The sequence below is a fragment of the Spermophilus citellus genome, assembly GCF_964194105.1.
Source record: "Spermophilus citellus genome assembly, chromosome: 7".
In the NCBI taxonomy this organism is placed as follows: domain Eukaryota; kingdom Metazoa; phylum Chordata; class Mammalia; order Rodentia; family Sciuridae; genus Spermophilus; species Spermophilus citellus.
This window is the reverse complement of record NC_138188.1, coordinates 137,973,332-138,000,302: the sequence shown is the minus strand read 5'-3', so window position 1 is coordinate 138,000,302 and position 26,971 is coordinate 137,973,332. Positions and strand designations below refer to the sequence as shown.

The 26,971-nt window shown below is 32.4% G+C and overlaps 1 long non-coding RNA gene across 1 annotated transcript in view; it reads right to left on the bottom strand.

Annotated features, from left to right (window-relative positions):
- Positions 1-2,141: 2,141 nt before the first annotated feature.
- LOC308653014 overlaps positions 2,142-26,971 on the bottom strand; it is a 49,330-nt gene continuing 24,500 nt past the window's right edge. Inside the window, exons 2-3 of the long non-coding RNA XR_014022967.1 lie at positions 3,117-3,190; positions 2,142-2,385 (exon numbers count right to left, since the gene is read on the bottom strand). This is a non-coding gene — a long non-coding RNA (uncharacterized lncRNA). The remainder of the gene's footprint in view (positions 2,386-3,116; positions 3,191-26,971) is intronic.

Below are 26,971 nucleotides of genomic sequence, written 5' to 3'. Positions count from 1 at the left end.
TCTTTTCCTTATAAAGTACTTAGTCTTAGATATATAGATGTGTGTGTATGTATAAAATATATATATATATATATATGTATATATAATACGATATATGTATATTATATATATATATATATATATATATATATATATATAAACAGCAACACAAAACAAAGCAAGATAGTAAATATCTATATACTGGCTTGGAATTAAAGAAATTGAGGAGTATAATTGGCTAAATTTGAACCCTCAAAAATATTCCCTTAGATGTATACATGTCTTTGAAGATATTCTGACTTCTCATTTACTTGGAATGACTGTCTCATAACAATATCACATCAACCTCAAAGTGGATGTGAAATGCTCAGAGTTCTTGAGATCCAAAGAAATAATAGTAAACAGGGATGAAAACTTTCATTAAAGACTCACGTTCATTAAACTAATTCAAAGCATCCAGGAAGTGGATGCATTCCTTAGAGTTCAAACAAATTAACTCCATTGAAGAATTTTAGTAATCAAACTCCTTGCTTTAAAACATTATGTAAATCTGAGAAAAGAATTGTAGTTTTTTGGATAACAAATACATGACCTTTTGTTCAGATGTCATTCTCACAATATGACTACAGGAATAACAGGAGAGGTAGAAAGTAAGAGAAACCAATGAGCTCTATTTCATCTTGAAGAAAGGAAAAGGCAAATTGCAAGAGTGCTATGCAGGAGACAGAAATTCAGATCTCTCCTGGACATTCATCCAAATCTTCACCTTATCACCAGCAACTTCTGACTGTTTCCTCAAGCAAAATACACATTGAAGGATAATTTTTTCCCCCTTAGGTTTCTGGAAGAGTCTTTCATCTCATGCCAGCCTTATTGTTTTTAAGGTTTTGGTCACTAGCCAAGAAGGAAGTGCCAGTACTTCAGATGAATCCAGACTCAAGCCACAGTAATAAGACAGAATTTCTCAAAGGTGGTGGCAGGTAGGTCTACAAATAACACTATTAGCCCTAAGTACAGAAGACTTGTAGAATTTTCTAAAACATAAACTCACTGCATTACCCCACCTGTGTGCCTGATTTTCATTTATTCATTTTAATTATGCAACAAATAATTGGTTATTGTTTATAATATCCTTCTGGGGTGTATCAATGCTATTTTCCCTAGTGTAATTCAATATCATGAAATTATCTCAATAACTTTTCTCTCTACTTACTTTGGTTCCTAGTTTTCAAGGATGTCTTACTGTATGACAGCTATTAATGCATAATTGCTATTAATATTTTTTAAAAGAAGAAAAGTCTGGATTCTAGTGAGTTTTTCCGCTTACTAGTAAAATGGGCCCCTAACAATCCATAGCATAAGAAGCCTTAAACTCCTTTACTGCCATTGGTTATCAGCCATTCTGAGGATGCAAGAATGCTAGACAGTCTATACTAGCCACATATTGTCCTAGTGCTCCCTAGGAAGGTGTGCAGGGGATACATAAGCTCTTCTGACACCTTCTAAAGTAGAAAAGCGAATAAAGATCCAATGGGGGATGGATGGTCTTCCCTTGGGATGATAATGGCCTTCCCAGGAAGGATGCTTATTTGTAAATACAATTGAATGTCCCTCTGTCACAATACACCGTGGGCACCTCCCATCTCTGAAGCAAACCCCTATTTATTTCTACATACTTTGTGCCTGTCCCAGAGAATGCTCTCAAAAACACAGTTTAGATTAAACTGAATCAGTTTGAAAGGGGAATACTATGCACATTTGACTTTCTATTTTCCCCCAGTTTGATAAATTGGCAGCTCATGTGCTGGTTATTTTTAGGTGTTCTCAGCTTAGAGTGGCAAAAGGAATGTATTTGATAGGGTACTTCTGTTTCCAGATTGTTGGATCTTGGTTACAGGAGAGACTGGCAACGAGCAAAAACAGTAGTAAGGATGGTATGGGGAAGAGGAATCCCTGCTTTACAGTAATGAGTCCCTGAATTATAATTTACTTAAAACTAGAAATGATAGAAATGAAGTCATGGAGTAGAAACATGTATTCACAATCCTGTAATATTCTGAGAGAATCATCATAGGTTCAGAAATCAAGCAACTCAAGTTTCTGTTATTGCATTTTAAAACTTTCTTGCATGAAATCTCTGCATTTTACTTTCTTGATTCAGACGTATATACACGTTTAAAATGAAGAATTGTATTTAATATGAGTCAGGACTTTTGATCCCAAGTCTGTAATTCTTGGATTGACAAAAGTAAATTCAAAGCTGGCAGTGGAAATGGCCTACCATAGTAAAAGCCACAGGGCAAGAACCCACTTGCAGAAGAACAGCATGAATGACAGTCTTAGGGCTGGAAGGAGCTGGTGACAGGAAAGTGGCAGCAGGGTAGATATGTGAGAGGCCATGTGCTTCTTCCTGAAAAAAGAATTGTTGTGGGTTTTGAGATCCAGGGCTTACAGTGAATGCTTTGTTGTTGCAATGGTTAATTTTGTCATTAACATGAATACAAATCACATTCCCAAACTAAGAATATTGGTTATACAAGTAACAGAGGCCTTCCTATAGAACCCCACTGATGTCTTTTGCATGATAAATATTAAACAGCTCAAATAGATTTAAACTATTAAATTTGGATTAGTGACTTCTGACAACAGTAACATCAATGTCCACTAGTAATTTGGATGACATTCTGTCTCACCATCTCCTCCCCTGACTTAATTTCTTTATCCCTTCCTTCTTTATTTATTAATCTTGTATTCTGTCTACTCTGAGTATTTCCATCAATACACTGTACCATAATCAAAGCCCAATGTTGAACAGCAAAGGAAGAGTTGTCAAAGGACCTATGTACTAGGCCCAAGTTCTGCCATTGGGTACTGATATGGTTAGCTATATTTGTTAGTCCTTAAACAACTTCTGAAGTCATTTGAGCCTCCACTTTTCATCTGTGAAATGGAGGTAAGAAATTATTTTCTGCCCACAGCATAAGACTATAGGATCAAATGAAATATGTATATGAAATTGTTTTATAAACTGTAAAGTGCTATAAAATATTCTTGATTTTATACTTGTGGTCAAGAAGTATGGATTTTTATCTAGAATAAATATGGGGGCTGGGGATGTGGCCCAAGCGGTAGCGCACTCGCCTGGCATGTGTGCGGCCCGGGTTCGATCCTCAGCACCACGTACAAACAAAGATGTTATGTCCGCCGAAAACTAAAAAATAAATATTAAAAATTCTCTCTCTCTCTCTATCTCTCTCTCTTTAAAAAAAATAGAATAAATATGGAATGAAAATATGAAGTGATTAGTTTGAAGTATAAAGATAAAAGCTAAAAAATTGTGGGAACTAAATCAAAATTATGATAACATCAGCAATGTTTAATGTGATCCTATTTACGCTACTGCTGAAGTATAGAGATAGGATGGAATTTGAATTTTGAATAATTGTAAATATATTGTTGATTTAATACCCAAAGTTTGTTTGCCTAACAAATACCACAGATGCTAAGCTAATTTTGAGAAACTATAATACCACCTTCCTGTGACCCCCAATCTCTTCCCCCATGCTTTAGATTTAATTTTCTATTCATTATGCATTGCTTTCAAGGTTATAAGGAAAGGAATAGAAAATATGAGTCAATAATGAATGTTCTTGCTAGAAAAATAAACACTGAATTGAATGATTTTGAATAAGAGCATCACATGTTAAATCAAGTGTGGTAATATTTTTTTGCCCTACATGGCATTTTAAAAGCCCTCAGCATTCAGGTTGGACTTTTCTTACAGTATGCTAAGGAGCTAGAAGACATCAAAGAACAGCAACCAAGTTGAAAAGTTAATAAAGTTGTACAAATGGGGCAATTTCAGTTATGAGAAAAACAAAACAACTAGTAAGATAAAAGGTCAAGGGAAGATGGATAGAAAATTTAAATTTAGAATCATTGTACATAGCAAGCAGAGGATAAAATTTCAAGCATTAACGATCTTATTAGTAGGACCTATTGTTACAAAGGTAGATATGCAGAGATGTGTCAATTATCCAGTTTCATCTGAGCGTAAAAAGGCCCCACTTTTTAAGAACTAACTTGAGGATCATAACTGTAATCATCTACAATGCCAACTTTCTTGATATTCCCATGTTACCTCCATTCTTTCTTTTTAAAACAAGAATGGCAGAAATAAAGATGCAAATATCCTGAATGCCATCCCTCAACACTCATGAAATACTGAGGTATAAATAGTGTAAAATAAAGTTAGCCATTACAGAATAAACAATTTTTATTTTATTGTTAGATTATTCTAAATCTCATAGAAATGTAACCCCTATGGTATTGTAAACAGTAACGCCCCAAATTATGACTGCTGGGAGATTACTTAATGATGTTTCATCTGGAATATCATGACTTCCATGTTTCTACACAGTGGGGAATTTATTTTCACGTTGGACTCCACGCAGGAAGTGTTTATTCCTTCCAAAGAAGATGTAAAGTTCTCCCTCCCTACCCAATGCTGCTGAGGTTGCTGCTACCACAGAGAACAGTTGCCAAATAGAACATAGATCCAGATGGAAGACTGGCACAGGAGAGAAGTGTCACAGCATCACATGGCCACAGAAAGCATTTGGTGAGGTTCTGAACAAAATCAAGTGTTCCAAAGAAAATCAGATGAGGAAAATTCAGTACTTTATGCACTCAGGTTAAAGATATAAACATAAAATAAAAGGTAATGATTAAAAAAAGTAGGTAACAGGAATTTTATGAAGACCACTTGGGATAAGAGAAATACAGGGCACACATTAAAAAGAATCTAGTGCAGACCAAATGTATTTTCTCAGCTGACATAAAATTATTGCTAATTCCTCAGAAATAAAAAATTTGGAAGTATGTGATAGATAATTTTAAATGCCTCTAATTTAGGAATAGAAAAATATAATTTTATAAACATCATATGTATGTATTTAGTTATCAGAAATAGGAAATATTAAAAGGTAACATACTAAAAGAATCCTCAGTAAAGCTGGGAACAAGACAGGTATGACAGACACCAATAGTTTGGAAAGTTTAACATGCAATAATTTTGGAAGAGTTCACTAAATGATTAAATTTTAGAAGAGACAAAACTATTATCATGGTTTAATTTAACATAGTATAGTTTTGTGACTGTAATCAAAATAAAACTATAGTAAATTTTGAACTGTTAAGTAAGTTCTATAAAGTGACTCTGCATAAGCAAATGTACAGAAGTCAATGTTTTATTTATGAATCAAAAAAATGTAAGATGAAAAACAAAATGGAAAAAAATCCAATTTACTAGCATAAAAATTTGGTAATACCTATGTATGCTTTTAACAGGAAAACAATAAGAACTATATGAAGAAATCTAAATGCTTTGCAAAAGGACATTTAGGGAAAAGCGAAACATTTCCCAAGATGGGAACTTCATTTTGATATAAATTCTTTCCCAATTATTAGATAAACTAAATGGTATCTCAAACAATAGCTTGACATGTTTTTTTCTTTTTGAAATCTGACAAGTATACACAAAAACTAAGAAATTTTTGAAAAAGAATAATGAGAAGCTATGTGGCCTGCCAAATATTTAAATGTATTTCCTTGTTATTGTGAATAGAAATACATAAATAGACAAATAGGTCAGTGGACTAGAATAGAGTTCAGAAAATAAAGCAAGTAAATATTGGAATATATAAATGATAAGTATGACAATTCATATCCATGGGGAAAGGATGTTTTATTCAGTAAGTAGTATTAAGACAATTAATTGTCATATGAAAAAGAATAGTTGGATCCTTGTATCACACTTATACCACAATAAATGACAGAACACTTAAATGTAAATGTGAAAACGACAAAATTATAATCACACTAGAAAGAAATATTAGAGAAAAACTTTATAATGAAATCAATAGAAGCAGAAATAACAATAAATAGCACTCTTCATATATCAGATTGGTAAATTAAAATATTCTCTTAAATTTTTGATGGGAGTACAAATTGTCAAAATATGTGCACACTTTAAAACCAGTAATTCTAAGAATCAATGTTAGAAATATTTAGTCAAAATTTTGGAAACAAGAATCTACCAAAGAGTAATTAAGCAAAATATAATATAGTTATAGAATGAAATATAGTGCAGTGATTATAAAGAATGAGGTAAATAATCTGACCGTATGTCCTGGGTATACTGTAAATGACAAAAGCACTCTCTACTATTCTGTACACTGGTTCTATTAACAGGATTTGTGGGTCACTACAAGGAGAGCATCCAGATTGACTGACTCTGTGACCTTTAACCCCAAAGTATCATGTACCTAGCGTTTTAGTAAGGTTTGTCCCCTGGAATGAATCATGTTTGGGACAAAGAGGAACAGGCAAAGTACTTAAGATGCATGATGATCTAGATGCACGGCTGGAATACCAGTTGATGAGACAATCCTTCTATCCCTTCACCCTAACTGAAAGCAATGTTAAGTGTAAGTCCTTGACAAATGATTCCACCTTTCCGCTGAAGCAGGCTACTGACAGTTTAGCAAGACTCCCTCAATTTCATAGACAAGTTTTGATGAAAGCCAACATCATGAGAATGAAAACACAAAAGGAACTGATTCTAGAGTAAAAGTAACTACATAAGCAATTAGAAAAGATATTTAAAATAAAATGCAATTATCCCCAAGGTGATGCAGGTAGGTATTTCATCTAAGAAAAATGGATAGAAGATTGTGAAACATAGTAACGTCTATTTGTTAAAATTAAACAAAACAGAAATAAACCTTAATATATGGCCTGAATAGTCATGGCTGAAGAGAAAAACAATTAGAAGAAGATGATAGAAAAATTGTCCCAGAACTGATCACAAATTGATAAAATTTAAAAATAGAAAAAGAATCAGAGAGAGGGGAAAATAATGTTGAGAGGACAACATCATCCTAATATGATTTCCAGAAGAAAACACTGCAAGGAATAAGAAGGAAGCCACTGAATTAAAAAAAAAAAATCTCAAAGGTATAATCACAAAATAATTGAGAGTGATTACAATGAAGTGGAGTTGAAAGGGGATGGGAGGAGGGAAAGAGTATTTTTTAGTAATTAAATATGCTGAGATTTTAAGTGTTTAAAATGTTTTATGTAACAAAAACTCTCTCTATAGATAGATATAATCAAATAATCATTCCTGTAAATATATGTGTGTGTATGTATACACACACACACACACACACACACACACACACGAAGATACAAGAGTTATTCACAGAAAAAAATGTATTTATTAGCTTGTAAAATCTTTAAAAATCCCTACAATTATCTTTTAAATTATATCCAGATCTGGGAGACCTGGATGTCTATCAGAATCACTAGTCTATCGGACAAAGGAAACAAAACAAGTAATGAGAACCCCTTAGAAAATCCTATCTTAATGACATTACTCTATCCTGTATTATCAATTAAATAAACACATCACCATAATTCTTTCTCTGTCTCTCTGGATTTTCAGCAAAACAGGTGACTTTAACACAAAGAATTTGCTTCAACCAGCTTTAGGCCTTTTGTTTAGTTTAGTGATGGTCTCAAAAATAGATGTGATATGAAGGCCCAAGTCATCATATCAAGAAGTTGAACCATGAAGAGATTATCTGGATGACTCATAGAGAACTTGTGCTTATCATCTGGACATTGAGTTCAAAAGATTAATTTGTAAATATACCACAACCATTTCCTGGTTCTTTTTAAAAGTTAGAGCTGTAGTATTATCTTAAATGAAGGATGAGAATCTCATCTTCTTTTCAGTTAGCCACAAGTCCCCTTCAGACAAAGATTAGTAGGGAGGGCTTGCCCTTTGCTCTGAAGAATAAGACTTGCATGGTACATTGTTGAAGGGGAATCTGGGAGGGTCCATGTAATTTCACCTGTCACTTTCACCACTTTCAATCTGATTTGGAATTGTATTTTGGGGTTCACAAATTAGATATAAGCATTCTTAACTCATGTGAAAATATAGGAATACCACCGTTTCCCATATCTATTTTCTGAGAGACAGAGAAAAACCAAACAAGTTGCTTGAAAATATCACCTATGAAGGATATGGTGCCATGATGCAGGGGACAGAGTAGACTGAAGCAGCAGAATTAACACAAGCAGTGCTGACAAGTGAGGCAGATGAGCACTGAGGACAGACAACATCCTCTTAAATTTTGCATAGAATGGGGAAGTTTGACTTTTCAATAGTAAATAGAAAAAAGCTTAAACAGGAAAAAATAAAAATCCAGAAGCTTAAGTGTGTTATAACATGTGCAATTTTTAAAATTATTTCATGAAATAATACACACACAAACAATTGGAGCCAATAATCACAAAAAGTCTGCAGACAGAAGAATCCCAGGTAAGAATGAATTATTTCCCAAGTTATTTCAAAAACAGTTTCTTAGCACTGGCAATTCCTTGATCTCACAGCTTGTTGAAAGAAATGTCCGAATTAATGCATGCATGAGCAGCAAATCTCCCTGATTTTCCACAGAGTTGCCTCACATCTCTGATTTTCTTCTGTTATAAAGATATTATAAAGAAGTGATATTCACTCTACCAACATCGCCAAAATGAAATAAAAACAAACAAAAGCAAATAATAGCAATCTTGAAGTGATGCCAACTCTGAAAGTGTTTTGTTTCCTCTATTTCCCTTAAAGAGCTCCAAAGCCACAGTTCTGCTATTGTTAGGTTTTAGGGGTGAGGTATTAGAGGATTGGCCCTTTCAGAGGGAAAACCAATGGTCTATGCTGCTGATCCTCTGCAGGCAATGGAGCACTGTGAAGCTCTACTCTCTAGAAAGCACTTCTTTGGTAATTTTCAAGACCTCATTTCTTGATCTGGCCATGGAGTTAAGCAAATGTGTGCGTTCTTCAGAGTTAGAATTACTATCCACAGGGAATCTGGCTCTCCCTGCTCCTTTCAAGTCTTATATTTTTTGAGGTAGAACATTTGGGATATTTCCCATATAAAATTTTATGTATCTCAGAAAGATCTCTAACTTATTTAAAGGCAGCTGTGACAAGAAAAAAGAAGGAGGAGGAGGAAGAGGAAGAGGAGGAGGAGGAGGAAGAAAAAGAAGAAACAGTCTTAGTCTCCTTTGTGATATTTGTAATATTTGCCCATCTGAATGTTGGGTATTGTACCCTATCACTCATCAGGAATTCAGCAGTTTTTCCCTCATTTTGTCATCATTTCAAAGACTGATTTTATATTTATCATTAACACTTAAGTATAAATTACTGAATCATTGTAACTGTTTCTGAAGAATTTTCATTTGAGCATTGCTTCTAATTGGGTAAAAAAATACTTTGTCCTTCATAAATTAATTTCAAGCTTCATATAAAACATGGAGATGATTATGAATTCTCATTATATTTCATGATTTTTCTCTTGCCTGAAAGGGAAAACAAATCAAGCCTAATTTGCCTATGGCAGTAACCAAGAGAGTTTGGAATTGATTGAGAGCAAAATATTGTGGATCTAGGAACTGTGCATCCTTCTAGAGATTTAGCACCCTGAATCCACCAGTTCAAGTTCCATTCTTCCTGCTCATTGCTTCTTTTCCCCTATTCTCAGCCATTTGTTTTATTGATTCTTATCATTCTCTTTTTTAAGAATTTAATGTCTCAAAAATCACAACTTGTTTATCCTGTCTGTGATTTCTTCCGTTCTCAGTTTACCTACCTCCCCTAGAGAAAATACCATATTTTCATGACCTAGAAGTTGTTTTCTGAAACCTATCAATGTACAAACATCTGTACTGAAACCTGAGTATATAAAATGTTCAGGAAGATTTGAGAATGAAAACTGTCACAGGAAGATGAGAACACTAATGGTCTCAAACCTGAAAAGTAAAATATTCAAAAATATTTCTCCTCCCTTTCTTACATCCCAGTACACTGAAGAGCTACGGGATAATCTAGTACAGAGGGAGCAACTTTCAGAGCAGGGAACAAGAGGCTAGAACTGAGAGAAATTATTTAGCTAAGTAGATGCATCCATACTAAAACTCTGATTGAATCTATTGCTAAAATGAGACTGTTTTGAGTATGAAAGTGATTGGAGTTCTATTTTAATCAAGAAAGAATAGGAAGTTCTAAATTCAAGATGTCATATATCATAAAAAATAGAATCAGTGGGAGAAAAGATATCCATGGTATATTCAGCAAGCATGTTATGAACATCAGCACACCACAGTCTGGAATAAGTTGTATTTAGTTTTTTATTGTTGTTGTTGTTGTTTAAGTGAAACAATATTAGAAGTAGAATTGTGCATATTAAGTAAGATAGAAATGGCACTGATATTTCTGTCCTTCAGTTTGTTATTGGTTTGGGACAATGTAAATGAAATCCTGAGACTAATGCATTAGTATGGTGAATGATAAGTCAAAAAATCCTCAGTACAAAAATTAGTGAAATACTAATTTAAATTAAAGCTCTATGAAAGAGAAAAATACAAAACCAATGTCAGCCCCCTTTACTGACTAATGTCCAGTCCAGGGTGGAGCTAGCATTGTGCCAAAGGGGGAAAGTCCCTACAGAGCTGCTCTAGACTTAGATGAGGACAGGGAAAGTTTTCAGGCATCAGAGAATGACCATCACTCATTTTTAATGAATCACAGAACAGCATTAATAAAAAGCCTGGGTGCTGTTTGATTTCTTTCTCTAAAACCAGTGGATTCTTAGGTAATGACTTTTACCTCATAAAATAAAATTACCAGAGTTCACACTTGGTTTTTGATGATTTTAAAACATGTCAGCAAGTTCTTTAATGTTATTTCCATTAAAAGGTAGAGTGTTAACTCTCCCCACATCTTGTGTTTGTACTAACCTCAGTGACTTTTAAATAACAGAATCAAAAATAACTTCATGAATTTTAAGGCTAGGTGAGAAAAAGATAAAAGCAACTCATAATTGGCTTTTTCTGTCATGGAACATATATGCTGTGGAGACATATATGCTGTCTGAGCCACCATGTAAGAATTCCAGTGACCCTAAAGCCACTGTGCTGGAGGAAAACAGATCTCAAGGTGACAGAGAGGAGGCTGAAAAGTCCCTCAGATCTTCTGTTGTTTGAATTTCCCCATCCCAGGAGCAATAGGTAAGTGAGTAAGACATCAGATGATTCTGGACCTGCTCACCATCTGACTGCAACCACCTGAGGGCCTCAAGCGACAACCCAGGCAACCATAGATCCACGAGAGATAACAATAATGATTCTAATAATAATAGTAATAATAATACATGTGTTCTTTTTAAAGTCAAAACATGTTTTATTGAGATGGTTTTTTACATATGAATAAATAATTGGACATTGCTATTTAGCAGTGGTTTACAAAGAGCTATAAAAATAATCATCTGGTATATAGAAAAAAAACACATAGAAATGCATTATATTTGTTACTGAATCATCTTAATACTTACTGCAAAGTATGCTCCATAAACTACCCCAAATTAATTTAGAAATGAAAAACTATAATTTGTAAATATACAAATAAACATGTAGTGAGGGTGCTTCTCACAATATATTACCAATCATTATATACAATAAAAATATTTGGACACCACTGGTGTGATTGAAACAAACTTCAACCTGGAGTCTTAATTTAAGACTATTCAAATCTTGATCCTGTCCTACTGGCTTTCTGATATTGAGCACATTTTTGTAATTATTAGTTTTCCCATCTATAAAGTGAGAATTAATAGTCATCACCTTTATAATGGCAGACTTCTAAGTAGAAAAGTAAAATAAATAAAATACCCTACCAAATTACATTTTCCTAAAACTTACCATTTTTGGAAAAAGCTTTGTGATATATTGGGAAACAGGGAAGGCTGCATTATAGCTTTTTAATTTTTTAAAGCCAAAATTCAAATTAATTTTATTTTGAAAAGCTAAGTAGTATTCATTACTATAATGAATATTATACTAATGAATATTATATTATCCCTAACTACATCTTAGATACACTTTAACCCTTGTCTCATATTACTATTAGTAGTCAGCTCAAGATGTTGTCATAGTCCTTCTGTTTTAAGTTTGATTTCATATTTTTAAAAATACACTTAAAAAATAAGCTTAATATTTACAGAAAAGCTGAGAAGATAATACATAGAGTTTCTATGTACCTCATGCCCAGTTTCTCCTGTTTTTAACATGGTTCATGTTATAATTAATGAACTAATACGGACATGTTTATAACTAAAGTCCATAATTTGCCCAGATTTCCTTGATTTGAACTTCCTCCTTTTTCTGATATAGTGTCTCATCCAGGGTTATTAGTTGCTATGTCTGTCACCTTTGTTTCCTATGTCCTATGACAGTTTCTTAGATCTCGTTTTACTTGATGACCTTGATAGCTTTGAGGAGTGCTGGTCAGGTATTTTATAGCTTGCACCTCGAATAACAGTTGGTATATATCTTTTTCATGATCATAATGGGGTTATTGGACTTAGGGGTTTGGAATATTACAGAAGTACCACTTTATCACAGCAATATCAGGGATACATACAATCAACATGGTTGATGACTGTTATTGTTGACCTTGATAACCATGCTGAGTTAACTTTCATGAGGATTCTTCACTTTGAAGTTACTCCTTTTTTCCCCTTTCCATATTGCACTTTTTAAAAGGAAGTCACTATGTTCTGCCCATACCTAAGTGAGTATTTATGCTTCACTCCTCAAGAGGAGAACAACTACATAAACTATTTGGAATTTCTATATATGGAACATTTGTCCCATCTCCCCCAATTTTTACTTTTTAATAGTTTATTATATTGACATGGTTTCATGGATATTTATTTCCTACTCTGGGTTACTATATAGGACAATTTTATTTTCTTGATCAGAATACTCTAGCTTTGACTATTACAAGCTTTTTTTTAGTTTGCTTTTGTATCTCCTTTTACACTCTCATCAATATGGATTTTATTTGTGAGCTTTTCCTTAATTTCTGGCACTACAAGATAGTCCAGGCTCATCCTATTTCCTGCTCAGTTCTAGAATTAATCATTTCTCTAAGGAACCATGATTGTAATAAGTTTTTGATGCCTTTGTGAAAATATGCATGTATAGCTAACCTACAATAAAACAAACACATTGAGTTTTTTATAATTTATCATCATTACATGAAGATGGTTAAATGGTTAGGATCTCATGGGACATGTACTTAGAAACATAATGAGATCAATATTTGGAAACTAAATGGTGATATTTGAAGAGATTAATTGTAAAGACTATCAATACCAGTAATAATCAGAGAAAAGGAAAAGGTCAGAAAAATCTATACTTTAATCCTTAAGCAATGGTTCTGCAGTAAAACACCAAATATATTAACAAAGAAGTCTACACAAAAGCTGAGTGAGAAAAGTTTTGTAATGCATAGTTCCAGGATCCTGTACTGTCATCTGGTGGGATTCCAACAATTTGTAGGAAATATCTAAAAGCAGATAAATATAAATAAATAGGACATAAAATGTTCCTTCAGACCACTCCAGAATTCTCAGCATTATCTGCATCTACTTTTGACTCTAGAAAGAGGAAAGTCATATTTAAAAACCAACAGAATTTACAGATTCAAAAGGACATTAGCAGTGATCTAGCATATATTAGCTTTCTAGGACTTCTACAATGTTACAGATTGTGTGGTTTAAAAGTATATATTTATTTTCTCACAGTATTGGGGGATAAATATCCAAGATTTAGTTTTAGCAAATTTGGTTTCTTCTAAGGCTTCTCTTTGTGGCTTGAGGCAGCCACCTTCTCAGGGTCTTCACATGGTCTTTCTTCTATATGTGTATCTCCCTGGTGGTGGTCTATGTACAAATTTTCTCTTATTATCTTGACATCAATCAGATTGATCACAACTGATTGGAACACACTGAGCAGCCTCATTTTGAACTTAACTGCCTTTTTAAATGCCCTATCACTAAATATAGTCAGATTTTGAAGGACTGAAGACTAGAGATTCAACATACTGATTTAGGGGGAACACAATTTATCATGTAGTCCCACTCTTCATTTTAAGGAGAGAGAACCAAAACTCAGTGAAGTAAACTTATTCATCTATCATTAGATACATTTGAGATTGAAAGTTTCCCAGGATAAGTTTTCTCTTCATTGCATTTTATCAAGAAGAAATTATTCTAGCATTAAAAGATCCCCAAACAAATTATAGCTCAAGACGTGAAAAATTCCTTGCAGTAATTTGTGCTAGAAAATATGATCAGATCCAAGAAAAGTTAATTTACAGAAAATTCAAGGAATAGTCTATTCTCATAATATCTTTTTGCTTATTTAAAGATATTCAGTATGAAAAAACTCCAGAATATGGAAACATTCAGAAAATAATATATACCATTCATGCAATTATAATAGATTAGGATATATTATATAATTACTTCATTTTAAATAAAAATTTGTATATACTCAAAATACCAATGCCTATAACTTATGATTTACTATTCTGAGCTTAGTGTATATTATTCTTATGAATATTTTTAAATTGTACTACATATGTATATGTTCATTAACAATATATGATATTATAGTGTTTTAAATTTTACATAAGTAGTATCATACTATATCTTACATTTTATTCAATAGTATATTTATGATATATGTATATGCTAACATAGGTTGACATATTCATTTATTTTATTTAAGGAATTGTATTATGTTGTATAAAAAGAACACAAAGTTTATATCCTTATTTGGTAACAAGTTTTTCTATATTTTCTCTATTGTAAAAAGTCTATATTTGAACATGTTTTGTTCAAAATATTTAGGAAAATGTTTTATGAAGATAGCAGAAGATTATTGGTTGAAGGATATGTATATCTTCAATTTTGCTTGAAATGAATATTACTCACCCAAGTATACCAGCATATACACCTAAAAGCAATATTTCAGAATTCCTAGCAAATGTTATCTTTTCAAGACTTTTATTACCTATTTTTTACCCATCTGATGTGTGTGAAATGATATTGCATTTTTGCTTAATTTGTATTTCCCTAATTAGTAGTCAGCTTTCTAAATAACTATTGGGCATTGAGATTTCCTTGCCTAAAAAGCTCCCATTTATGCAGTTTACCCATTTTGCCCATTTTTTTTTTAGAATAGTTTGAAGGTATTTGTCTTTGACTTTTAATCCAATGTATAGTCTGGATTTAGATTCTTTGTCAGTAAAATGGGTCTCACATATAATCACCCCTTTGCTACTTTCCTCTTCACTTTTTAAATTTTTTTATTGTATACATGTGTATATAAATATGTAATTAATCATGGTGTACAATATGTTTTTCTGGTTTCTTTACACATAGTTAAATGGTTATTATAATCAAGCAAATTGTCACATTCATCATCTCACAGATGTAATTTTTTTCATTGATTAATGACCTAAAATTTACTCTCGGTAAATTTCCAGTTTACAATAGAATATTATTAACTAAATTATCATTTGCACAATAGATCTCAGACTTATTCACTGTACAAACTTACTAGTTGAACATAAGTACAATATCATACCCTCTTACCTTCATTTTCCTGTTTCTTTTTCCTCTCTACTGGCCCATGGTAACTACTACACTTCTAAATTTTTATGTCTTTTGAATATTTCAGATTTCCCCATGTAAGTGAGATCATGCAGTATCATCTTTTCCAGGTTTGGCTTAGTCACTATGCATAATGTTCAACAACCTCATCCTTGTTGTTACAGAAGGCAGAATGTCCTTCCTTTTTATGAATGAACTATATCTCTATACATATAGATAGATATCTATATACATAGATACATCTATATATACGATATCATAATATATATCATATATATCTCTTTATTCATTCATCTGTTGATAGACACTTAGGTTGTTTCAAAAACTTGACTATTATGAATAATATTGTAATGAACATGGGAGTGCAAATATCTCTATAAATGGATGATGTCATTCCTTTGGGTATAAATCCAGAAAATGGATGGAATATCATAACATAGTTCTATTTTTAATTTTTGTATTGATTTTATTATTTTTTAAAAAAACACAACAACAGTGGAATGCATTACAATTCTTATTACACATATAGAACACAATTTTTCTTATCTCTGTATATAAAGTATGTTCACACCAATTTATGCCATTTTACATGTACTTTTTTTGCATTACAATTCTTAATACACATATATACCACAATTTTTCATATCTCTGTTTGTATATAAGGTATGTTGACACCCAATTCAAGTACTTCATACGTGTACATTGTATAATGATGACCATCACATTCCACCATGCTTGCTAATCCCCATCCCTCTCCCTTTCCCTCCCACCCCTCTTCCCTATCTAGAATTAATCTAAGCCTCCCATGCTCTCCCTCCCTACCACTGAGTCACATTGTTTTCCATAATGTACTATACCAACAAGGCATAAGATCTCCCTTTTTTTACGCCCTCAACACTTGATATTTCTTTCCTTTGGGGCAATTATAAGAGGTATGAGGTGATAACTCATAATCATTTTGATCTAAATATCCCTGAAAATTAGTGAAAAACACCTTTTCATGTACTTCATGTCAATTTTTATGTTCTCTTAGGAGAAATGTCTCTTCAGTTCCTTTGTTGATTTTTAATCAGGTTATTTGCATTTGTTATTGAGTTGTGTGAGTTCCTTATATAGGTTGAATATTAACCCCTTATCAGATGATTTGCCAATATTTTCAATATTGGCTATCATTTCAGCCATACCTGCCAGAGACTGTCTTTATTCTTTTTTTTCCCCATTATTTTTCTCTTTTCTCCTCTGACTGGATAATTTCAATTGGCTTGCCTTCATGCTCACAGGTTCTTTCTTTTGCTTGATCAAGTCTGCTGTTTGCACTGTTTTACATTTTTTCATTTCATTCATTATATTCTTCAGCTCTAGAAATTATTTAAATGATTTCTTTTTCTTCATTGAATATTTTGTTCATATTGATTTCCTGATTTCATTGGTGTATATATCTATATTCTCTTGTTTTTCATTCAGCTTTCTTAAAAAACAACTTTTTATTTCTTTTCAGGCAATTTGTATAAATTGACCCTCAAGAAATTGTGCACCATTGAACAAGCCAATGTATCTATTATGGGAGCATTAGAAGGACAAGAGAGAGAAAGGCAATGTCATAGTCCATTTCCTTTTGCTATTATTAAAGACCAGACTGAAAAATTTGTAGAGTAGAGAAATATTTAGCTCATGATTCTGGAGGCTAGCAAATTCTAGCTTGAGAAGACAAATCTAGGAAAGTCCTCCTGCTTGCCTTTTCCCTACTTTGGGGAATCCCTCCTGGCTCCAAACTGATTCTGAATGGGGAAGAAAGTGGCATGAGCAAAGTATTTCCTACTCTTTCCCAAGCTGTTATCCTTGATTCATGTGCCCCATATGTTTCTGTTAATCCTTTGCTCTACAGCTATCTTTCAGCTATTTATTTTTCAGAATATAGTTGTTTATTCACCGTTTTTGTTTTTTCTGAGACCTAAAAGTATAGGGACTTCCTAGTCCACCATTGTGCTGATGTCATCTTTGTCTTTTCACTTTTTAAATTAACCTAAATTGAGTTTTTAATTAACTTCTTCTTGACATCAATTACATATGATAGATAAAAGTTAGTAATTGGTAAGTGTATAGCTCAATTAATTTTTACATACTTATATACCTGTGTAGATAAGATACCACACTGATCAATATTTTGTCAAAGCAAAAGTTACTTGTAAGATTAGCTAGTATTTTTACTCTAGCATAATAGATTATTTTTTCCTGCATTTTGGTCCAGTTTGTGCCCTTATAACAGAATATCAGAAAATGGATAATATATAAAGCAAAGAAATTTACTATTCCCTGGTCAGGAGGCTGGAAAATCCAAGATGGAAGTACCTAGATTCCTGTGAGAGATGTTTACAATATGGCAATTTGATTGCTGTTCTACAGAAGGGAGGAACACAGTGTCCTTCCCCTGGCAGAAGACAGAAGGCCAAAGGGGACAAACTTCCTGTCAAATGCTTTAACAATTTAAACACCTTTGAAAAGGTCCCAATCCCAATACTGTTGCCTTGGTTATTGAGTTTTTAACACATGCATTTTGCCAGGGGACCATAGCAGTTTTGTAAAGATTTCTGTAAATTTCATATGCATAGAAAAAATACAATATTCACCAATGTGTTTGGCTTCTATTGCTCAGCATTTTGTAAGATTCATCCATGTTGTGAGGATAGGTGGTTCAATCTTTACCACCTTTATTTTCATGTTGGTGAACAACAGTTTGTTTCAAATCATTAGAATTTATAAAATAAAGGTGCTAAAGATATTATTGAATGTGTGGATTTGGTTGGTCATAGGATAGAAATTTATTTAGAATTAGTAGATACTATCTATGTCAATCCTTTCAATTTTAGTCACCATATTAGGAAAATACTGGTATCTCATGGGTTTTAAAGATTTGCATTTTCTCAATAATGTTGAGCACTTTTGCAAGTACTTACTTGTGACTCTTGATGTTTTGGTGCTTATCTGGTTTATAAATTTATTTCTTGTTCCAATAAAATAAATATAGTTTTTTCTAAAATGTTTCCCTTTTTTGCATTTAGTATATTAACTACATAAAAATATGGTTAAGATTTAAGCATCTGGGCTGGGGCTGGGGCTCAGCAGTAGAGCGCCTGCCTCACGTGTGTGAGGCACTGGGTTCGATCCTCAGCACCACATGAAAATAAATAAATAAACAAATAAAGGTATATATATAAAAAAAGAGTTAAGTGTCTGGTTTAATATATTTCCATAGGTATAAGTTTTTATCACTTTTACCAAATAGTCTTGTTTTACTGATTTAGCAATGTATTCTTTTGATTATATAACTTTTATAGTAATGTCTTATAATTAAAACAAAGTTCAAGGAAGGAAAGAAAACAATAATTTCAGGAAACATTAGAGCAAAAAGAAGCAAACCTACATGTATTTGGGAAATTGGCATATGAATTTTGATGATTGATGATTCTCCTTATTATTCATATTTTTCTATTTTATTTCATTTTCTAAACTTTATTATATCTTTCTGTTTGCCTTATATTTGTATTGTTTTTTCTCTAACTTGTTTAGTTGAATGCTTCAATCATTATTTTACACTCTAAATTCTTTTCAACAAATTTAAGGTCACAGATTTCCTTTAAGTAGTATTAGCATGTGGCTGTTTTGCTATATAACATGTCCATTGTTATCTAGTACTAAATAACTTAAAATTTACATTTTGATTTCTGTTTGGGCCTTTCAGAAGTATTTTTTTTTTAGTTGTAATGGACACCCTACTTTTTATTTTTAATGTGATGCTGAATTGAACCCAGTGCCGCACACATGTGAGGCAAGCGCTTTTCCACTGAACTACAGCCCCAGCCCTAGAAATATATTTTTAACTTCCTATTAAGTAAGGCATTTGATTATATTTTTGTATTATAGATATTTAATTTTATTTCATCCGTGATTGATACAGAGCATTATCTGTATAACATTGATCATCTGTAGTTTTGAGGTTTTCTTCAGGTGAAAGCAATTTTAATGTATTGTGTGTGTGTGTTTGAAAAAACTGTATTTCAAATATTGGATAAAGGGTTCTACCAAGGTCCACCTTATTAAGAGGTTTAATTACAATGTCCCAATTTTCCACAGGTTTTTTTTTTTTTGGCTTAATATACATTAACTGAAGGAATTTTAAATTCTTAAGCACAGGGCTGGGAATGTGGCTCAAGTAGAACAATTGCCTACGACGTGTAAGGCACTGGGTTCAATCCTCAGCATCACATAAAAAAAGATGTGTTTGATTCCTAGCACCACAAGGAAGGGAAAAAATATATATGTATATATACTTATATACATATATATATTTAAAACAAAAATGGTCATAATTACAGGTATTTTTGAGGCTATACTATTATATCCTTTTTGTGAATTCCTTTTATATTATTTGTTCTTACAAAAAAATGAAGCATTTTTTTTCCTATAAATTCCATTGATTATTTAAGAAATTGTCGTCCCTTCTTATTCCTCTTTCAGATCTTAAAAAGATATGTATATCTTCTTTTATATTTTCTGTAGTCTAATTGTTGAGTGGTTTTGTAAAGATTTCTGCTAGAGATTCAAGGCTTTTCCCAGCCTGTGACTAATTTTTATATTAATTCTACTTTGGGGTTTCAGGGTCAGTAATAAAGTATAATTGTGGCTCCTTAACGTTTAAGATGTAGAGTTAGGGATTTAGATTTTGTAGGAAAGACTATTATTGTTATGTTTCACTGTTATTTTCACTCAGGTCCCTGGTAGAAAAGCTCCCTTGTTGGTCCTTACTTGCAGATTTTTTTTTTCGTTTTTTATGTAATTTCTCTCAATAGCTTAGCACTTCAAGGATTTTGTCTTGTGTATTAACTTTGCTCCAAAGACTTGTTATATCCCACGCTTTCTATCCAACTCCTAAATGAGTCTTAATTGCAACTCCTTAATTACAATACTGAAATTCTTATAAAATTTTGCATGGTAAGTTGATGCACTTTGCACTCTGGGAATCAGTTCCTTCATTTTCAGCATTTCAGCAGATTCTTTTCTTCTTTTGAACTCGTGTGTGCATTTAAAAATTATCAAATTTATGTTTGCATCAAGAAGATAATCACATGTTCTTGTCTTCTTCTATAGGCATTCTGACAGAGACATCCCATTCAACTTAGCTATAGTATGTAGAAATTTAAGGGATAAATTCATTAATTTTAACTTTCCACATTGAAATACAGACTGTGATAACTTTGAGGATAGACTCCATATGGAGGAAAAGAATAAGAACTTGAAGAAATCATTTGCAAAATATTTTGCAAATTCCATAAAATCAAAAAGGGCTCAAAATGTATTTTTCCCAATTTGCCTTTGCATTTATCATGATACAAAAATTGGACTCAGTTTTCATGTATTTATATATATATTAACTTGTGCACATGATATAGAAATATAGTAAAACAATATAATTTCAGTGCCTTTCTCTGTTTAATGCTTTCATTGCATAATGTGATAAGTGTTCTGTGATTTCCTAGAACTTTTGTTTTTAATAATAGGAAATATGACATGCAAAAGGAGTAGAAATCAGCATGTTTTACATTCTTTTACTTTCAATATTTCAAAACATTCACATGATTTTATTCTGCAATGTATGGTTAGGGAGGGTGTGAAATCAGAATATTAAATAAAGAAAGCAATGATTGACAGAAATCAGAATTTTTAAATAAAGAAAACAATGATTGACTTTCTGTCTCACCTTTTAGTAGAAAAAGGATTACATGGCCCAAAAGAGATCTAAAATTTTTGACATGTAATAATTGTATATACTTATGGGGTAGAATTTCTCCTAGAATTTTCACTCTTTAAATATTAAATCTTTCCTAACATTGCTCTAAAACCTTCCTATATTGTTTAAGTGGTCTTGTCTTAGCCCATGTTATATTTTGCAAGAAAGGGAATATGTTTAAAAATTATATATATATATATATATATATATATATATATATATATATATATATATATATATATTATGGTTTGTATTATACATGTTAAATGGTTTGGATAAAGTATTCTCCAAAGACTCATGGGTTGAAGATTTTGTCCCCAATTCGCCAATGTTCATAGGTGGGAATTTGTGGAAGTAATTGGATCATGAGAGCTTGACCTCATAAATGGATTAATTCATTAAGGGATTCACATTTGGTCTCAATGTTGGGAGGTGGCTGAAAATGCAAGTGGTTGGGCCTAGGTGGAGGAAGTAGTCACTGGAAGTGCACTCTGTAAGTTGGATATACTCTGTAAGGGTACATCTTTTGTCCCTGGTGCTATCCCCTACCACCCCCAGCCCTCTTCTCTCCCTCTCCCTCCCTTCCTCCCTCCACCCTCTCTCCCCACTTCCTGGCTGCCATGAGGTGAGTAGGTTTACTCTACTATGCCTGTCTGCCATGATGTTCTGCCTCACCTAAGGTTCCAAGAAATGACACTAGCCAACCATGGACTGAAAACAGGAGCCAAAGTAATCTTCCCTTCTCTAAATTTTTTCCTCTGGCATTTTGTTCCAGCAATGAAAGGCTAACATATTTCATAAAAAAAGCTCTGGCCATCATATGAGAAAAATGAATCTTGATTCACTTTTCTATTATAGGTACAAGATTTCAGTGACCCATAGGCAAACTTTGACCCAATTCTCTTGCAGTGTTTGCCAGACAAATATTGAATGGAGTTAATTGTATGGAGCCTGTGTGGAGCTAGAAACACAAGAAAGCTAACTCGCCTATAAAGCCCATCTCCCTGACCTCATTAACATTGCACTCAAGCTCAAAATATGCTCAGCTGTGACTTCCTGTACAACTTACTGTGCAATAAGGAAGTCTGTGTGAATTAGATCATTGTCAGCAGACCAAGAGCAGGAAGGCTCAAAATTACATTGACTCTCAACAAATATTTCTTTGCACTAATAAGACACCTATACAACTACAAGTCACATGTCAGCACAGGTAGAGGTGATATTAACATGAAGAGGGATTGCTATGGTCAGTAATTTGTACTGCCTTATCAGCATGAGCCCATATGTATTGTCAGATGATTTAACTCTTCTGATGTGTTTTAAAAATCAGATGATAGTTCCAAAAGTTGGATATAAGTTAGATACAGGAAAATTAGAGATCTCTATAAATGGAAATTTATCATTGCTATCTAATGCTTTTATAATAACATTTGCCTAAGCAACACGTTCTAAAAATGTTTTTATTTATTTTCTCAGTGCTTCTATAAATTCAATGATCACTTAAATCCCAATAAGCATGGCCCCTCCCTCTTGTAGAAAGTAATTTAAATTCATGAAGCAAAAAGATTAGAATCATCCAAAGTTCCCAATAACTTCAGATATAATGATAATGATCTTATATAATAATTCTCAAATATTTTCATAGCACAATTCACATGACCTAAATCAGCTTCTACAAGCATGCATACAAATAGGCACATATACAAACACAATAAGTGAAAAAAGGGAAATGTTATAATTCCAGAAGATTCACCCCAAGAAACACACATAAATTACTCCTATCTTCCCCAAATAACTGGGATGATCATTGATGGGAAATCTAGTAAAAGAGTCATGAATAAGGAAAGAGAAAAACATTAAATAAAAGTGTGCTGCATTTCTAGGGCGTATTTGATTCTACTAAGAACTAGTGATTCCTAACTCCACAAAAGCGAATGTATACTTGCTACTGACTTTGCATATTTACAAGAAAGTAGTCATGGATCATATTTTGGATTTAATTTTAAAATTAACATTATATCATGATCATCTTTCAATGTCAAGAAACCTTCTGTAATTTCATTTTAGGTGCTTCTTGCATTCTATTATATTGATGTGCTATGAATTCAATTAATCCTCAAATGCTAAATACTCCAATTTTATAATGATCCAATGGTCATTTGTCCTTTTTGTGCTTTTTTTTTCCTGCCAAGCTTCATTCCCTCTCCTAATAACACTTTGATTTTTAATTAGAGAAGTAGCTCCTTTTCATTGTTTTTAATATTGAGGGAGAAAACTTCTAGGCAATTGCCTTATACCATAGAAGCCAAAGAAAAGAAATATTCTTTCCTGGTACCTGTACAGTCAGGTATTGGCAGGTGATCAAAAGTTGACCAGTGGAAGGTCCTCTTTGAGACTTAGAACCTTCATCTTTGAATCACGTGCAGGAGGCCAATGTTAATAGGTTGTTCATCTCAACAGGGGTAATACCTGTTAAAGCACAAGACAGTAACTGTGCCTCTTACATTTTCCTCCTTCGTAACTTAATTCCTATTGCATCACTGTCCCATTGTTCTGTAGATTTCCATAGAACCTTTTAACAAATTTTGGCAAAAGTTAGTCAATCTGCTTCTTTAGAATTAACCATGGTTTTGTATAGTGTAAACATTTTTTATCAAAACCCTGTAGATATATTTTGCATGTGTCCATTATTATTTCTTTAGAGATTTAGAAATGTCAAGTAAAGCTTATTCAAAATCTTAATTTGAAAGTATGTTGTCAAACTACTTCTTTAAATACAACATAGCAGTTAAGAAGGCTAGCTGATCTCTTATCACATTGCATTTTGCAACTGATCTCTCAGCCTCAGTTTACTCATTTTACTATGGGATTAATCAGAACATCAATTTGAGGGCTATTGTAAAGAAAAATGAGAGTGCATACAAAGTTCAGTATAAAATGAAATTAAGAATAAATGTTGATTTTATTTTTATAAGAAAAAAACGTAGAAAGTCTACTCCAAGTGGTGATGCCTAGATCTACACATTCACTCCTCTATTTTCCTTCAACTGTCTCTTGGCTTCCTTTGTCCACTCACATATCCTTGGTCTACGATTGAAACGTATTAGATATGCGAGGAAAACATTGCGGTCATTTTTTAAAATTTCTTTCATACATGACAATAGTGGAATGTATTACATTCATAATTATCCATTCACAGCACAGCTTTTCATAACTCTATATAAAATATGTTCTTGGCAAATTATGCCATTATACATGAGCTCTCTTATTGATTTTTTTTGCATTACAATTCTTAATACATCTTTTTAACTTTTAGTTAAATTTAAAAAAATACTTTGTCAAACTTCCTTAACATTTCTCTACACTGTATTATTGTTTGGATTTAATTACATATGAGAAGATGTGATGTCACAATCTTTTCAGTGTTTAGGACTTTTAAGTAAAGATTTTTATCTGGTCTTTATTCTAAAAGATGTTGCAAGATAAACAGAGAAAAAAGGTGAAAGTTAAATACTAAGAAATAATTTTGGATGTCAATGAAAAAGAAAAGCAGACCCACCATTAATGAGTTGAAAGAAGAATTTCTTCACATACAGTAGAATAATAAAGGAAATTTAAATGTAGAAAATGAAAAGTGAATTTAGTTACATATAAATAGGATCACTAATTAAAAAAAAAAAAAAGGCTCCAGAATCTAATCTACATTGCATAACAGAGACACCTGCTGGTCACTAAGTATTTCACTGATCTAACCCTCAAAATACATTTATTCATTCCTTTACTTTTTAAATTCTACTCCCACAGAAAGTCTGTAAGCTCTTGAACTTTCAAAGCACAAATACAATGAGAGGTTCACATCAAAATTATAATAATTAAATCATGGAGCATAGCTTTCACACTAAATCTGGGAGGGTGAGTTTTGCCAGCAAGACAACTTTGCTAATGCCATTTTAAACATTTGTTAAACTAAATCTGTTTTGTATAATATGCTATTAAATGATAGATAAAAGTATATCATACTACTATCTTTATCAACAAAAAAAATTAGGTTGCAATTTTTGAAAGTCCACAATACTATTATGGCCAATGAAAAATTATAAGACAAATATATCTAACATATTTGGTTAAGATTTTTATTAAAAACAAAATATAAAGTACAATTACATAAAAGTACTAATGATCCAGCTTATAATATTATACTCCAGTAAAATAAACTGGTTTGTTATTTCTCACTAATATAAAATAATAAAGACTGAAGGGATCTGTCTGTAGAAACTAGACCAAGACTTGGAAGGGGTCAGACACGAAAATTGACCATTTGATTATGGAGGGTAAATTGGGTTTCCTATCCCCAAGAGAACTTTGACTTAGTGGGAATATATCCTTCTTCCTTAAATAATTCATCAAATGAATTAAAATACTGCAGTCAGATACACTTTTGACACACAAAATGTAATGTGTATGTTCTTTAGCATCTTCAAATTTCATCTTTTGAAAAAAATGGATTTAAAAATATTTTAAAAATCAAGAATTACAATCATAATCTAAAATTGCATATACCATAAATTTACTTAGGACATTAAGTATTACACATGGCTAAATTCATAAGGTGAGAAATGTAAAAAGTGCTGATTTTAATCAATTTGCTAATTAACAAGTATATATTAAGACTCTTTAATACTGTGCTTATGATTACAACACATGCAAACTCTAAGACCTATTTTCAAGGAGTCCATTATTCTAATTGGTAGGTAACTTTATTTCATATAAATAAAAATCAATATTTAATTATGAACCAAAGTGATAATGACCTAAAGTCATGAAAAAGTTCTGACATGAGAGCTATGACAGTTAGGGACTGGTCAGGGAAATGTTCATGGTAGAAATGAACACTGAATAGGTATATGAATTCAGGGCAGGATTTGAGTAGGAGGAAGTTTCAGTAAAAATTATTTCAGGTAAAGGGAACATTAGGAGTAACGGGAAAGGAGTAAAGCCCAGAAATAATTTGTTTGCAGACAGGGTGCAGATCTCCCTATAGCAGAGTGGACAGAGGGTATCACAAGAAACATCTGGCTTGAAACAGAAGGGCCAGCATAAGGAAATTCTTGAAAGTCTGGCAGAAAAGTTTAGATTTAATGTATTAGGACATGAGAAAGATGAGTTTTGATAAATTCAATGAGAGTTACTTAATAAATTCCATATTTAAGATTAGTTTGGAAGCAACCTTCTCTATAAGTGGTCTGATATGGATTTGCTCCACTTGTGTTACTTTGCTAATAATATTCAAATTTTACCTACAAGGAAAGTGGTTTATATATAACTTCATACATTCTGTATTAAATTATTTACTTGGTACAGGCCAATAATAAATGAAGAAGAAAGCCAAGCAATAAATTTGATTCCTATCAATGATCAGCTTAATAAGAACCCCAAATCTACCTTTTTGTACCTTCTCACCTCCATTCCCTGATAAAAAGAAACAGAATTGGTTAAGAGAAAGGAATAATTGTCATTCTGCTTTTATTATCTAATCTTTTTTAGGAAAAAAATTACAGAGAATTTATCCTGAATTACATGAAACTTTAGTAAGCATACACTACTAATTATAGGA